General features: G+C 36.2%; 1 protein-coding gene across 1 annotated transcript in view; it reads left to right on the forward strand.

The window, feature by feature from the left end:
• Positions 1-16528, forward strand: part of SPHKAP (SPHK1 interactor, AKAP domain containing) — a 112966-nt gene that overhangs the window by 58273 nt on the left and 38165 nt on the right. The window lies entirely within an intron of this gene.

The following is a 16528-nucleotide window of genomic DNA, read 5'->3' on the forward strand; positions in this document are numbered from 1 at the left end:
CTTCAAAGCTGCCTGATGATTGGCTTAAAAGTACACTTGCCAATACTTCATAAGCAAGTTTTTATTTACTGTGTTTATTCCCTGTGAAAATGTGATTTCCTCTGGCTTGAGCTTATATATATATTACTTCCTGAAGATTAGAGATATTATTTTTTGCTTATTTACTTTATTCTCTTGTTCATATTTAAAGTGAAAAAGAAACATTTTAAGAAGCTCTTAAGCCAGTAAGAATGAGAATTGCTACCTCAGTGGCTGGGGAAAGCAGGTCCCACCAGATTATGCCACGATTCATTATAACATAGTTCCCAATCAAATTGGGCTGGAAGTGATAGTCTAAAGAAACACAGATTTGGGCCAGAATGAGACATTTGATGCAGCCAATTCAAGATCTCCATATCTTCACCTTTGACTTGGTTATTCTTCATTTATTCAGCTACTGTTCTCTGGACATCTGCTGTGCCATGTACTGTGATAGATGCAGGACACACACTGACAGACAAAAGTCCCAGTCTTCATGTATCTATCTTCTGATTGGGAAAAAAGACAGTAAATAATTAAAGTTTGTGCAAATTGTGATAACCTCTATGAAGGAGAATTACATGATGCTAAAAGAGACAAAATCAGGATAATCGGGAAAATTCACTTTGAGAAGGTAGTTTTTAATAGGAGGTCTGAGAGATAAGAAGAAATAAATGGACTCCTATTTCCTGCCCTCATCCTGCACTTCAAGATTAAATGTGGAAATCAAGTGTGGAAAAAAACAAAAAACAAACAAACAAACAAAACTCCATCCCGTGAGCAGCATCAGAATTATTTCACCAAACTTGCGTTGGCTGTTTCTCACACTTGGGATCTCCGGACTGTTGAAGACACGCAGCAATGTGCCCAAAGGAACTGAAGTAGCAATTTAGGAACCTAGAGTCTCTAAGAACTACGCTTAAGCCCTTAAATACTACTGTTGGTGTTTACAGGAGACAGAGGTTTGCCTGAGAGTATAGCTTGTGAGGAAGCAATAGATTTCAGATGGCGGCCTCAGCTCCCATGACTGGGAGTCCCAGCGCCATCACTGTCATCAGTATGCATGTAGCACCTGCTGAGGAACGGTGCCCCAGCTCCTGTCAGCCTCCAAGCTGGAACTCTCACTCGAGATTCTGCTGTGGCCACTGTTAATCTTCTCTACACTCACGGCAGATACAAGGAAAGAGAGAGCCTCCAAGCTGCCATCAGAAAGAACTGCAAGTTACTGAAGTCATTCCTGGAGGCTTCCCCTCCAGGTGTAAGAGAATAGTGGCTAAGAATGAACCTTCCCCAATTTAAAAAAGAAAATCCCAGGAGCCAATAGATAGTGCTGTTTACTATTTGACATTTCATAGTCAAATAATCATTTTTGTTTTCCATTTAGTTTTAGTATGGTCATTTTCTGTTACTCCAGTTACTCTACTATTTATCCTCTCCTTCTCATCTTCTCCATGTTTCCCTCCCCATTGACTTGATTACTCTAGGGAAAAAAGTGCTTATGTTTCCTGTCTATCAAATCCTCTTCTACCATTCCCTTTATTCCACAATCCTGGCAAATCATTTTTTGTACAATAACTTTTTATCCCACCTGGAACAGGGTGGTTAAGACTCCAACACGCTAATTACCAGATCTAATTCTCACTATACTCAATGAACATTGGACAAAATATTTGATATTTCTGAGCCTCCATTTGCTTATCTATAAATGGCCTTGAACTCCAAGTACACATCAAAATCACCTGGGACCTTTCACAAAATGCTCATGCCCAAGACCCATTGAAGAGGTTAGCCTGGAATTAAAAACATGCATATTTTATACCCTAGATAATTCTGATACCTCCTCTCCTCCTTTCCCTTCCCCAGTTGAGCACAACTAAATTAGATAATCTCTAAGTTTACCTATCATAACAGTTTTTAATTAAGTGACTTATTGCCAAACTTCTCAATATATCATTCTATACTTTCTACTACTTTCTTCTAACCACTTCTCAATCCATTGCAATGTCTACCTCCTACAGTTTTCCTGAATTTTTCTCTTTATCATCTACGCCTCCTCCAAAGAAAACACCTTGTTCTTTAACCTCATATGTATTTTATCTGAAAGGCATTATTATTATCTAAATGGCTCAGGGTAACAACAAAAAAGTCCATAGGAACTTCTTTTTGCCACTTCTCCCTCTCTCACACCCACATAGTCATCATCTTCTCTGGCTGTCTCTGAAACACTCCTTTACTCTCTTCCATTCTGTTACCTTGGCCACTTTTACTGCCTGTATCCAGTGATTTCCTTGTATTTCTTTCTCCCCATTGCTGTCAAAGTAATCACCCCAATGCGATAAATGAAGAAAATTTTGTTAGTTTTAATAGCTGGCACCAAAATTCTGTTCTGGAGAAATTTTGTCAATAATGGAAAGAGATGTGTAGTGCTTCCATTAAACACAGATCATTAAATACATGGATTTATCTCCCTCATAAAATCACACTTAAATGAAAGCAGAACAGGGGACGTATAAAACCAAAAGAACAGAGAATGGAACAATAGGTGAGATATGCCAAATTTTCAGAAAATAAAAACCAAATAGAGTGTAGCAGAATTGGGAATTCTGAACACCAAGACTTCAGAAGAGAACACGAAGACAATTCTCATCTCAAAATCAAGGAAATAATTAGCAATTAGAAACTAGGTAAAAAAAAATGGTAGAGACAATTAGGCAGAGAGCTGAAAATAGGAATGTTTATTGAAAGTCTGTGAGAAGAGTTAGAACTCTTGAGTCCCTCTCTGGTCCTATGCAAGAGACCACAATCCCTTCCATCTCAGCAAGAGGATTTTGTTCATTGCACTCCCAGTACCTAACATAGTAGGTACTCAGGCAATAGGTCTTCAATAAATTGATGAAGCTGAAGGTTTATTCCATAGTGACAATAAGCCAGGCTCCAGAGAAATATAAGGGAAAATCACAGTACTGAAAACTAAGTTTAAGTGAAAGCCCATATGCTAAGTGATAAGACACTCCTTCCAGCCCCTTGTGCCACCAAGATCCAAGAATACAGGAAGCCGGACCTTTAACACCCACACTCCAAGCAATAAATTGGAGAAATCCTCTTTGGAGAAATAGATGGATTGCAGGAAGAAAACCTAAACATTCTGATGGTACGGGGGTCTGCAAAGATATGATTGGCCCCATCCAATCAACCTACAGAGAAATCCACTAGTTAACAAGCAACACTCAGGTGCTTCCAATCAGTGTGTGATTTCATCACTCATGTATAAAATAAATAAAATGTGCAACAAAGGACAGAGACTTTTATAAGCTTCTAACATGAAAGATAGCAATAAAATAGACAAGCAGGACCCAAAAGAAATAAACAAAGCTGTAAGAACAAAGGTAATCCCTCCACAAATAAATAAATACCTAGAATGTTTATCATCAAATAAAAAAAACAATGCATTCATAAAACAAGAACAAGACTTTTTCTTTTAAGCAATGATAAAAAGAGAGGGAGATTGGAGATTTAAATTGTGAGACTTGAAAATTAAAAATTCAATAGCAGTTTTGGAAGATGAATTTAAGGGACTCTTTCGGAAAGTAGAACAAAATTGCAAAAAAAAAAAAAAAAGAAAGAAAGAAAAAATAATAAAAAGTGTGAAGACCAATTCAAGAAATCCAGTATTCAACTAATGCAAGTGGTAGAGTGAAAACATAGAAAGCAGAGGAGACAGAAAGATCAAAACATAAAAAAATTTCTCAGATCTGAAAGACTTGAGTATTTTGCTTAAAGGAGGTCACAGAACAGGCTAATGCCAGGAGGGGAAAAGATTTACACCTACTCTTAACATCATGAAGTTTTAGAATACCAGGAATAAAGAGGATTATCGTGTCTTCTAAGAAGATAAGCCACACAAGCAGAATAAAGAATCAGAACATTGTAACACTGTTCAACAGCAGCATTGGAAGCTATTGATAGAAGACATCAGAACAATGTCTTCCAACTTTTGAGTGAAATGATTTTTCAACTTAGAATTCCAATTTTAATTTCTTTACTTCTAGTAAAATAAAAAATGTATCTAAGACCGATTTGAAGCCCAAGAATATTTTTAATGCTCTATCCTGCTTTCCTTTCAAGTGAGAAAATGTTAGCTGGCAACAGATATGGTATAATGATGAGGTTTTGACACTACAAAGGAACAAAAGTCAGGGCTCCAGCTGTCCTTGCCCAGACAGTGCTATCTCCTCTTGCACAAAGAGGGGAGTCCTTTTGAGGCTTTCCAAACACTAAAAGTAAGCAATTCATAGTATCCCTCAATTGAAAGCTGACATTTGGAATCTCAGATAGGAAACTATAATGTTTAAATTCTCAACGGGTGCTCAATGATTGAAGTCAGAAACCTTGAAATACGAGTCTTAAAAACAAAACAAAACAAAAAACACTTTCCTGCTCTGTTGCTGTCAATGATTTCTGGAGTGGTTAGAGAATATAAAGTGTTTGAAGCGCTTCTGAGTCACCTATTTTGAACACTTGATCCCATAATCAAAGCTTAAGTACAGAGGTTTATTTACCGTATCTTGTTAATAGCCAGAGCTAAATTGAACTAACACCTCCATTACAAAGGCCACTTTTCCAGAAGTCATTGCCTTAAATGAATAAAGGTCAAGGAAGCAAACTGGAAAATAAACCAGAAATTAGGATATATGTCAGTTTTACCAACAGAGACAAAAAACAAACAAACAAAAAAAGCAATGTTCATCATGCAGAAAGTCTTTTTGAAACATGAGTATTTTAGAAATTAATCAGAATCACTGTCAAAGGAAACAAATGTAGAAGACTAGTTTCTATCATTTTCAGGACAATAGATATTCTTCCTCAATTTTTTTTTTGTTTCTCTCTAATTGCTTTATCTATCTATTTATTCATTGTGTGAAAACTACAGAATTCAGAATTCCAATTTTAAAGGCTTGACTTTAATGGTTATTTATTTGAAAAGCAAGTTACATCTAAGCATTTGCCAGTCTGCTAGACCATTTTACATTAATGAGTGTCTGAAAGCCGGTAATTCAGATACATGCCTGGAGCTAATGACTTCACCTGTAGATACAGAGCAAGCCAAATGAAGTGGTTCTTAGAGACCCAGTGAAATGGAACTGAGAACCACTTTCTGATGCCTTTCATCAAAGGTAGATAGTCAATCTGGACAGTTGTTTTCAAAAGAAGAAAAAGTAACTTTGTCCCATTAGCAGCTTGATTTGAGAACTAAATTATCTAAATAATCACTTCACTTCCCTGTGTAGCATCAATCGGGATGTATGTTTAGTAGCTGTTATAGAGTTTTTGTTTTTCATTCATTTTACATATACTGATAGAATTGCAGCATCTCTTAATTATTGAAGAGGTACATAGTGTTTGCTCAAGTATCCCTGAGGTATCCTGGAGAGGTAAAGTCTGGAGTTATTTATTAGTTTGGCTGTCACAAAAGATGAGAGATGCTAGTTAGGTATCTAGTTTAGATAAATTATTTGCATTTTAAAATTAAGTTCACTATCGTTTATTCCCAGTGATTGCAAGTATTTAAACTGTCTTTCATTTACTCTAAAATAATTGAGCTACTGAGACTACAAACATCAATTTCTACACTTTTTACATGTTCTTTGTGCAAATATGTATGACTTTAAAAAGAGGAAAAAAGGTAACTTTATTATTGTAAAGCTGAAAAATTAGAAATAATTTTATGGAAGTTTAGTTGAAGAGTTAAAACATAAAAGCATCTTCTCAACTGATTTTTTAAATGTTTTAAAATAAAGCTAACTCATTTATCCTTTGATGTGCTGTATTGGATTCCACTGGTTCATCTGTATGTACAAAAGTTAGTGTTTACTCATCCTCATTAAAGACCTTTATTTATAAGAATAGAGGCTGTTTTGTCTCAGATCTATAAGTTCTCTCAAACAGCACTATTTTTATTAAGGAACTTAATAAATGATGATGATTAAGCAGTGGTTGATGTCTTTAACATGTCTATATTTCTGCTGAAAATTATATTTTTCACTTTTATATATGTAGTTGATTCCCTATTCCACGTCTGTTGCAATCATCCAATTGGTTTTATAACACATGATACCAACATCACTCATAAAAGTTGCAGGCATTTCAATGAATTAAGTCATACACGCTTCTGGGAACAAGAATAAAGGCATTTCTTAATTAAATGTTTTATAGCTCTGAAAAACAAGGTAACATACTGTACTTGTGTATAATAGGTTCCAAATATAAGAAATAAAGGTTTAGAAAAAGTAATTCAATGTTTTTCATCAGTAAATAATGTTTACGTAGTTGAACTAAAGCAAATATTTATATCAAGTAAATAAGATTTGGGTAGCAGAGGAAGTAGTTACATGCAAGGAACCAAATTTTAGTTACTTTACACTCATAAGTAGCTGATCTTTATAAATATTCTATCTCAAATTATTTAGGTTATTTAGGTTAAAACTTTTGAAATTTTTTGTATGAAAAAAATTAAAGAGCAGCAATTTCAAGTACTTCGCCTTTACAGACTATAACTCAGAAAGCAATAAAATGTCATCCAGTGTGCTCTGATATTTTATTTTGTATTTCATCTAATTTTCACAGAAACTCTGCAAAGCAGATATATTTTATTATCCCCATTTTTCCATGGTTTAAGACTACAAACTATTAAAGGGTGAAGTCAGGATTTGAAGCTAAGCTTGTCTGTGGGTGAAGCATATCCTCCTGTCACTTATGCAAGATGACAGAATGGTCCAGCCAGTTATGGGGAGCATATTGTCCCATTTACTGTGTCTGAAATTTCCTCCATTGTTATTTGGTGAAACCCATAAAATTTTAATATTCTGAATAACGACTGTGTCCTCTACATGGAAAATTTAGGATTATTTTGAAAACTTTGAAAATTAATTGCCTTTCTGTCTCATAACTTATTCATTTCCTCAGTTCTTTGTTGTTAGTTCTTTTATTATGGCTGTTGATAGACTTTGAGGATCTGGGTTGTTCCTGGCTTTCATGACCCAGCCCTGCTTCCTCAGTCATTTTTTTGCTAGATTATGCATATCCAGATTACATAGAGTTAATCTTTTGAACTGAAGGCATCCAAGAGAGTGGTAAGAACTTATAAGAAAAACAGCAATTTGAGCACCATGAATTTTGAAGAGTGAGATTTGTATTACCATCCTACTTAACCTGATAACGGGTAAGAATTTCACACTCCGGTTATGTTTTAGGATCAGCAAACAGATCTCATCTACCACCTCCTGAGGTGCTCTTCATCTCTCAGAAGACATGAATCCTCTAACTATTCCCCCGACCACCTGACATGTACTCCATGTGCCCCAGAAAACAAGATTTTCCCTGTTAAACATCCTAGTGATTGCTGGGTGACTCTCTGAAACTTGGCTTAATTACAGTAGCCAAAGGGGAGACTTGAGAAATCATCTTGATCAAAAGGAAAACAGAGGTGTACTGATGAGTAAAAGATCCCCCACCATCATCCAAGATGTCTATAATTCATCTACTTGTTGATAAGCATTTGACTCTTCTTTGCCTGCACTATCCCAGGGCATGACTCCTGAGAGTTCAGGAATTTATCTCAGGTCTTTCTGTATTAGTAATCTAAATAACCTCTGTGAGAGAAGAAGTAAGCAAGATGGAGCCAAGTCTAATGTATTCTTTTCCCTTTCAATTTAACATACAAAGAAGATAAAACTTACAGATAAACCCTGTTCTAAGGGAAATTTGACTCGTCCCTGCCCCGACCATCTTTGGACATCATTTTTTTCTTAAGGTCACCCCTTTTTATTAGGAAGAGATGACAGGAGAAAGCTCTCATTGCCAAGATAAGAGATGAAAAACTTGCAGTCAAAAATCATCTTATCTTGTGATTCCCAAATCCTCAGTTACCAGGGGAGATTTTGAAACAGCCCAAACATCATAAACTTATAAATGAGTAAATAAATGCAATGTGTGTTTGGGGGCGGGGGGGGGCGGGGGGTGTGTGTGTATATACACATAGAATGGAATATTATTCAACAATAAAAATGAAGTTTTTTCACATACTATGACATGAATGGACTTTAAACACATTATGCTGATCAGTCACCAAAAAACAAATATATTTTGTTTCTAAAACACCTGATTCTAGTTACACTAAACGTCCAAGATAGCCAAATATGTAGCAATAGAAAATAGATGAGTGGTTGTCTAGGGCTAGGGGGAGGGTATTTGAGGAGAAATAGAGATTGACTGTAATAATATATTTTCTTTTGTGGATGATAAAAATATTCTAAAATTGGTTGTAGTGATGGTTGCACAACTTTGTGAATATATTAAAAACCACAGAAGCATACATTTTAAGTGGGTGAGGCATATGGTATATGAATTATATCTCAATAAATCATATCTTTAAAATGGAAATTTAAAATAAATACCATGTGTTCTTTACCTGGTAAACATGTGTCAGACATTGTATATAAGTTTATTCTCTTGTTCTTTGATTAAAGAGCTAAATGTAAGGCCAGACACTATGAAACTCTTAGAGGAAAACATAGGCAGAACACTCTAGGACATACATCAAAGCAAGATCCTCTTTGACCCACCTCCTAGAATCATGGAAATAAAATCAAGAATAAACAAATGGGACCTCATGAAACTTAAAAAACTTTGCACAGCAAAAGAAACCATAAACAAATAAAGAAGACAACCCTCAGAATGGGAGAAAATACTTGCCTATGAAACAACGGACAAAGAATTAACCTCCAAAATATACGAGCAGCTCATGCAGCTTAATACCAAAGAAGCAAATAACCCAATCCACAAATGGGTGGAAGACCTAAATAGACATTTCTCCAAAGAAGACATGCAGATGGCCAATAAACACATGAAAAGATGCTCAAAATCACTACTAAACATTAGAGAAATGCAAGTCAAAGCCATAATGAGGTATCACCTCACACTGCTCAGAATGGCCATCATCAAAAAATCTAGAAACAATAAATGTGGAGAGGGTGTGGAGAAAAGGGAACCCTCCTGCACTGTTAGTGGGAATGTAAATTGGTACAGCCACTATGGAAAACAGTATGGTGGTTCCTTAAAAAACTAACAATAGAACTACCATATGACCCAGCAATCCCACTGCTGGGCATATACCCAGAGAAAACCATAATCCAAAAAGAAACATGTAACACAATGTTCATTGCAGCACTATTTACAATAGCCAGGACTTGGAAGAAACCTAAAAGCCCATCAACAGAAGAATGGATAAAGAAGATGTGGCACATATATACAATGGAATATTACTCAGCCATAAAAATGAATGAAATTGAGTTCTTTGTAGTGAGGTGGATGGACCTAGAGTATGTCTTACAGAGCAGAGTAAGCCAGAAAGAGAAAAACAAATACCTTATGCTAACATATATATATGGAATCTAAAAAAATGGTACTGATGAACCCAGTGACAGGGCAAGAATAAAGATGCAGATGTAGAGAACAGACTTGAGGACATGGGGTAGGGGGTAGAGGGGAAGCTGGGACAAAGCAAAAGAGTAACATTGACATATATACACTACCAAATGTAAAATAGATAGCTAGTGGGAAGCTGCTGCATAACACAGGGAGATCAACTCAATGATGGGTGGTGACTTAGAGGGGTAGGATAGAGAGGGTGGGAAGGAGTCATGGGAGGGAGGGACTATGGGGATATATGTATAAATACAGCTGATTCACTTTGTTGTACAGCAAAAACTGGCACAACAGGGTAAAGCAATTATATTCCAATAAGAGCTTAAAAAATAAGAAAACTTTAAAAATTAAAAAAAAAAAAGAAAAATAGAATGCTATTTAAAGATTCAGCCAAAGTATCATTCAGGAGATGATACCTTGCAAAATAAATAAATAAATAATAAATAAATAAATAAATAAATAAATAAATAAATAAATAAAACAAAATTTGTGGGAAATTAAATCATTAATCTTGAGTAGCATCCTTATTTTTTATTTATTTTTTAGGTTAGCAATAAAATCGGCTTGATGTATGGCTAGTGAAAATACCTGTCGTTGTTTAGAAATTGCTATGCCTTTTACTGTCTCTTATCACAAACTGCTTCAATAGCTACCCCCAAACAGCATTTTAAAGTTATTTTTTAAAAATATTGACAATGAAAAAAGCAGAGAGGTTGACAGTCTCAAATGTCAATAAAACTTTATATTTCATTTTGTGTGATTGCTGCAGTCGTTTCAAAGCAATAATAACTAGATACAAAGGCAGTATTATTCCAGATAGTCAGGTGTGTTCCGGAATGTCTGACAGTGCTGTGCATAACAGCATTGATGTATAAATGGCCATTTTAGATATCATCAGCCTAAAGTACTAATCAGGGAAAATGCCATATTCTTTAAAAGATAATTTTGATCCTGGATCCTGAATCTAGCAGAAGACTTTTGGTTGGGGGAAGAAAGAAAGTAATTTTCACTTTGAAAGATTTGTGGATGAGCATTTTAATATACCACCAAATTACAAGATCCTACCATCGCCACATGGCCAGATGGCTGCATTGTTAGAAGCTGCAGAAACAAGGAATTGGATTTCTTCTAAGATAATGAATGAGTATATATTTGGTCATAGTAAAAACCCAAATGCCTAGATTTCAAAGGCAATTTGACATCATGTTTTTGTTAACATCTTCTAAGCAGGATCTCCATAAGAATGATTTCCTTAATAGATTTTAGCTGACTTCAGGAGAGATGAAAACATACCCAGGAAAGAAAATCACAGGTCCCACATCCTAGGCTAAAACTTTATTGTCATGCATCCTCTTGCCCAGTGATTTGCCTTTAGCACTTGCATTATGCAAAGGCACTTCTCAACCGTTGCATTTGACTATCTGAAGAATCCAAAATGTTGACCGAAATGAATACATGAAAAAATAAAACCGTCCACATACAATATAAATTGGACCCTGACAATCATCACCAGTTCTTTTTCTGTGGGTCAGAGTCAAACCTGAATTTTTTACGTGATGTATTATTATTGTTTCTGTTTGACTTAATTTGTATTGAAATAAAACTATTAAATACAGTTAACTTACAAAAGTTGTTATGAATTCCAAGCCACTTAAAATTATTTTTTCTTGTTTTAATAGAGTTTAAGGTTAACCTCTTTCTCATAGTAGTTTTTCACCAAAATATATCCTATATCACTATCTAATAAAATGTCATAGTAAAATTTTATTTTTAAACATGTCTACATGGTCCTCCATTTATGAAACTAGGCTTATAGGTAAAATAAACAATTGAGATTGCTTGACTGCATAACCCATGAAAGCTAAACAGTGAAAACTGTATATTGCCTATGAGCTTTATAATGTTTACTATGTATGAATACCTTTGAAGAATATTTTATTAGATTACTTACAAGTCCAAATCATAAAGTGGCATCATTTTCTCAGTGATGCTTATTCCCACAGCATTTCATTTCAAAGCCATAATAATGTCAGAAGAGAGGCTTTGAACTTAAAAGTTATGCACAACCACAAAATTAGCCTTGTAAAGTAGGCAAGAAAAGAGATGCTCATGTTCTCTCGGTGACGATGTTGTGTTTCCATCTGCTTCTGCTGAGTATGTCTGCAGATGCTAAAAACAAGGACGTGTGCAAACAATGTGGAATGTATTTTATGTGAAGAGAAAGGAGCTTTCCGTCCAAGAAACACGTTAACACCTTTTGTGTATTTATTACCAATTATGGTTCTCAACTTTTTGCCTATTTCTATTCTTTAGCAAGTCCTATTCATGGGATAAAAAAGCCAATCTAAGCACTTTAAACAATATCAACAGCTGGATTAATATTAGCCCAGTTAATTTTCCTATAACTTCTCTATTTGATCCCTTACATCCTTGTTGGAGGAAAACTATGCAATAAATAAGGAAAATATTTATTTAAAATAACAAATTATTGCACCTACCACCTATGGCAGTGCTTTCACTTCATTCATGCATATATATTTATCAGCAAGGATTTACTGAGCATCTAGGAAATGCCAGGCTATGCCAAGCACTAAGAATACAATGATGACCGGAACCTGCCCTCCTGAACTAGTAATCTAGTCAAGGCTGAAGGAAATGAACTGTGTTCAAAAACAAAGGTAATTAAGGAAACACACCTACTTTAAAAAAAAATCTTTCCCTGTATCATTTGACATACTTGGATTTTCACATTCAGGCATATTACAGATAACTCAATGACACCACTCCAGATTGAAATAAAGAGTCAACACAGAGCAGTTACGTCTTATTCCTAATTGGCTGATGTCTCAGATGTACAAACTCAGCCTCCCTGCTCACAGTGCTCTTTCCAGACTCTGAGGGGCCCCTTTCAATACACAGCCCATTAAACCATAATGAGTAATCTCCCAAGCTTTAATATTTTAGTCACACATAGCAATCACTCTAAGCCTCTAGAAACTTTAACTTCTCTTTACCAAGTTTCCTTATAGCCTCCTGTAATAACACGGGAGCAGCCTCGCTTGTAAGAAAGGAAATACCTAACTCTAACCCATATGTCTCCCTCAGTTCTCACTGCACAGGAAGTGTATCACAAAATTGTGATTTCCTCTTTCATTCAGCTCTTTGAAAAGTCTGCTATTATTCCCAGAGTCTTTTATTGTGCAGAAAGAAAGGCATTTTGTCCACCCACTTTGATCTCCCTCTGGAGTTTCTCCAGGAAGCTTCTCTTGCCTTGGGCTTCACTGTCTCTGTCTGCCCCCTCTCCTCAGCTCGCGCTTAACACAGAGCCTCTCACCGTTACTCAGCAGGTGCCAACCAGGGAAAAATCACCCATGTGCTGTTTGTGCCATTTTCCCTCTTCTGCTTTTTTATTTATTTTTTTATACATCTTTATTGGACTATAATTGCTTTACAGTTTTGTGCTAATTTCTGCTGTACAACAAAGTGAGTCAGCTATGTGTATACATATATCCCCATTATCTCCTCCCTCTTGAGCCTCCCTCCCACCTTCCCTATCCCACCCCTCTAGGTCGTCACAAAGCGCCCAGCTGATCTCCCTGTGTATGCAGCAGCTTCCCACTAGCCATCTATTTTACATTTGGTAGTGTATATATGTCAATGCTACTCCCTTACTATGTCCCAGCCTCCCCTTCCCCACCCCATGTTCTCTAGTCCATTCTCTCCAACTGCATCTTTATTTCTGCTCTGCCACTATGTTCTGCCTGCCTTCCAAGCTCATCTCAAATCCAGCTTCTCTGAGATGCCCTTTGTGATGCATCTTCTTTTCCCAACTTCCCTCACCAGCACACAGGCCTGTCACTTCTGTGATATTTCATGTTCATCGTTTTAGGGATGCCTAAAGCCAACCATAACTCCCTGAGAGCAAGAAAAATACCTGCTTGTCTTCTCAGCACCCACCACCAAGCCATACACCTGGAGATGTAGAGACTTAGTCCCCTCATCAACCTATACAACCCCTACCCCACACCCAACATTCCCCAGCTCTTCTGGGCAGAGGCTTGTCTTATACTCTGCACTTGGATTTCAGCATCAGTGGATGGATAAATCTCAAGTAAACAGCCCACAGCCATAGAGAGTGAGCATATGCTAAGAGCACTCTCATCACAGAGGCCATTTCACCATAAAGTGCACTTGCTGTAAAACTATCAAAGCTTAAATTTCAGGGCTCCTCGGGTGCATAGGATGCACTCCCAGGTACTCACATGGTGTCTGTTTTTGTGTGATTTTCAAAGGGAAATCATTTTCATTGTAACAGTCTCTTTCCATTCAGACTCTCACTACATCTTATCTTTTCTCAGGTGGAGGGTCATCAGAGGGACCACAGACATGTGTAGGGTCTAGCTTAAGGGAAATTGAGTAGATTTGTGTTTACATGAGATATTTTCTGTGGCTTGAGATCACATTCATGTATAGTTAAGTGGTTGTCAGCCATCCACAGTAGGAATGGCTTCCTGAACGCTTCTGTCATGGAAGGGGCAACTCAGCCAGACATCGTGGCACAGAGATTTCAGACCAGAGACAGTTTCACAATATGAGCATGTCCTACCACCCACGATACCAGAAATATAAAATAGTGAAGAGAAAGCAAGGTTTATGAGCCAGAAGCTAGTCTGTAGAGAATTCTTCCAGTCACCAAGCATGTAAAATATAAATACAAGGTTGGGTGTTCATTGCCGCCTAGACAGCACAGAAGTCCGCTCCTGGTGGGAAATTCAATAATACAGCATTGAAAAGTATAAATGTACCATGTACTTTTCTTTCTATTTTAGTAGAGAATTTAGCCAAATTTTTATGTTTGTAGAGCACAAACTTGCAATAGTATTAAAATTAATGAATATACCTATAATAATTCATATAGGAAAAAAATTATATAGTGGTTTCTCACTAAATTTGGCAATCTGGAAAATGTATAAGGTATTAATAATAAAAGTTTGCGGAGCTGAAAAAAATTAAAATTAAATCAATAATATGAAAGACTGAATTATCTTTCTGTTCTCTCTATGGAAAATGATGTCATAAAACTGATTTTATATGAAGAGATGATCAGAGTGTTGATCCAAAAATGTAGGGGAAAAGTGTCATGGAGGGGTACTGGGCAGTTTATTAATTAAAATATCATTTTTCTGAAAGTTCTCATGTTTGTGGTATTTGTCAGCCTTTTCAAACCTGAGATTTGTTGTGATTTCTTTCCTCCTTCTAAATAAATAAATGTTCACTGTCACATCTAATTTAGAATTTTCAATTTCATCATTCTTTTTCTTAAGGAAAGTCTCCCCAAATTGTATGTACATCGGGCCTAAAAACCTTTCCTACCACCAAGATGCAGAAAGATGTACGAGCTAAGTATAAGCAAGTGGTTGGTTTACGTCTTACTTTGTTCCCGTCTTGGCCTAGCTGGCAAGTATGGAGGGTTTCCTCCAAATATAGGCAGAGTTTCACATTGTAGCCAAAATTAATGAAAAACGTGTTCACCTTCAGAAACTAAAGAAAATATTGGAGGGCAGATAAATGGTTATTATAGATGCTTTTCTTTGGTCTTTCTGCTTTGCCCTCTCCCACTGTGAAGTAAGATAATAGAGCTTTGTGATGCCCAGGGGCCAGGTAATGCACCTTTCTTTAAGGTGAATGGAAAATTGTCTGATCAATTCAATAACTGCCATAACAGCTGCATGTAATGAAAAGTCCCTGAGGACTAATGGATATTGAACCAATTTTACAAGGGCAAAGTTGCTACCATTATATGAACATTCTCAAACTCCTCTAGATCACGAACCCCTTCCAAGCAGCATCTACTGTTTATGCTTCTATTCACATCGTCTGCAAAAGGGCTCAGGCCCGAATCCTTCCTATTTACCCATGTTATCAACCCAAAAGATGTTCTCCAGATGAGAGTGTCGGTGGCTTTTCATGCCCTTCCTTACCCTAAATGCCTATCAAGTTATTCTTAACAAGCAAATACTGTATCCAAAGGATGCATTGCAATGATATTGTGAACCCAGGAAGCTTGAAATAATCTCCCAATATTTGGGACTAAGACAGTAGTGATCTTTACACTTCAGCAGTATACACCTCTTTTAGTTTTTAAGGCATTTCCCCAAATCTTTCAATTATGGTTCTTTTCCAACCTCAAAAAGGAAAAGGATGGACTCTAAGAAACCATAACCCAAAAAAACTAGCTGGAATCAGAAGCTCCCATATGCTTTCAGATGTCTACTTTAGTCCAAACATCTGACTAAATATCTAGGTAATTAATGTTCTCATCCAGCTTTGTATGATCAAATCAACATGTTAAGAATAAAAGCCTTTGGATAGTTTTTAGCAAAATTTTGTAAGACTTCATTTGCATGACCTTATTTAACATGAACCTTCCAAGACCTTATTTCTAACACTTTTCTTTCTCCAGGACTCTCTCCCTGTTTCTTTACAGTGCATTTCACTTTCCTATCTCCAAATATTACTCATACTATCTGACCTTCTAGGGACATCAGCCTCTTTCCCTACCTACCAAAATCCTTTTCTTCTCTCAGGAACATATCTCATCTCTTTGAAACTTTACTTAAAATTTTCTTCTCACCATCCCTATCAGAATGCCCATGGCAGTTTGTTTAATCTATGATGTGTTTAAATTATAACAATTGTTTTACTGTTTCTCTGAATTATTATTTAATCTTGCAGCTATTGTTTTCATACTCTTACTTAGACACTTATTTAAGATAGCTACAAAAGAGGCAGACTCTACAACAAGATTAAATACGTTAAAATTAACTAAAACAATGAGACAGAGAAATCCACTGGTTGTACATGATATGAAAACTGTGTGGAGAAAGGGAATAGGGGATAAGAGGAAAGAGGGAAATGGCAAGACGTGTTTGTTGCAATTATAAACAGAAGTTGAGAGTATTACAAGTCTTTCTTCTGTTTCATGAAATCTGACAACCCTTGATAAACCTGAAGATTTTGTTGGGAC

The sequence above is a fragment of the Hippopotamus amphibius genome, chromosome 8 (genome assembly GCF_030028045.1).
Source record: "Hippopotamus amphibius kiboko isolate mHipAmp2 chromosome 8, mHipAmp2.hap2, whole genome shotgun sequence".
NCBI lineage: Eukaryota > Metazoa > Chordata > Mammalia > Artiodactyla > Hippopotamidae > Hippopotamus > Hippopotamus amphibius.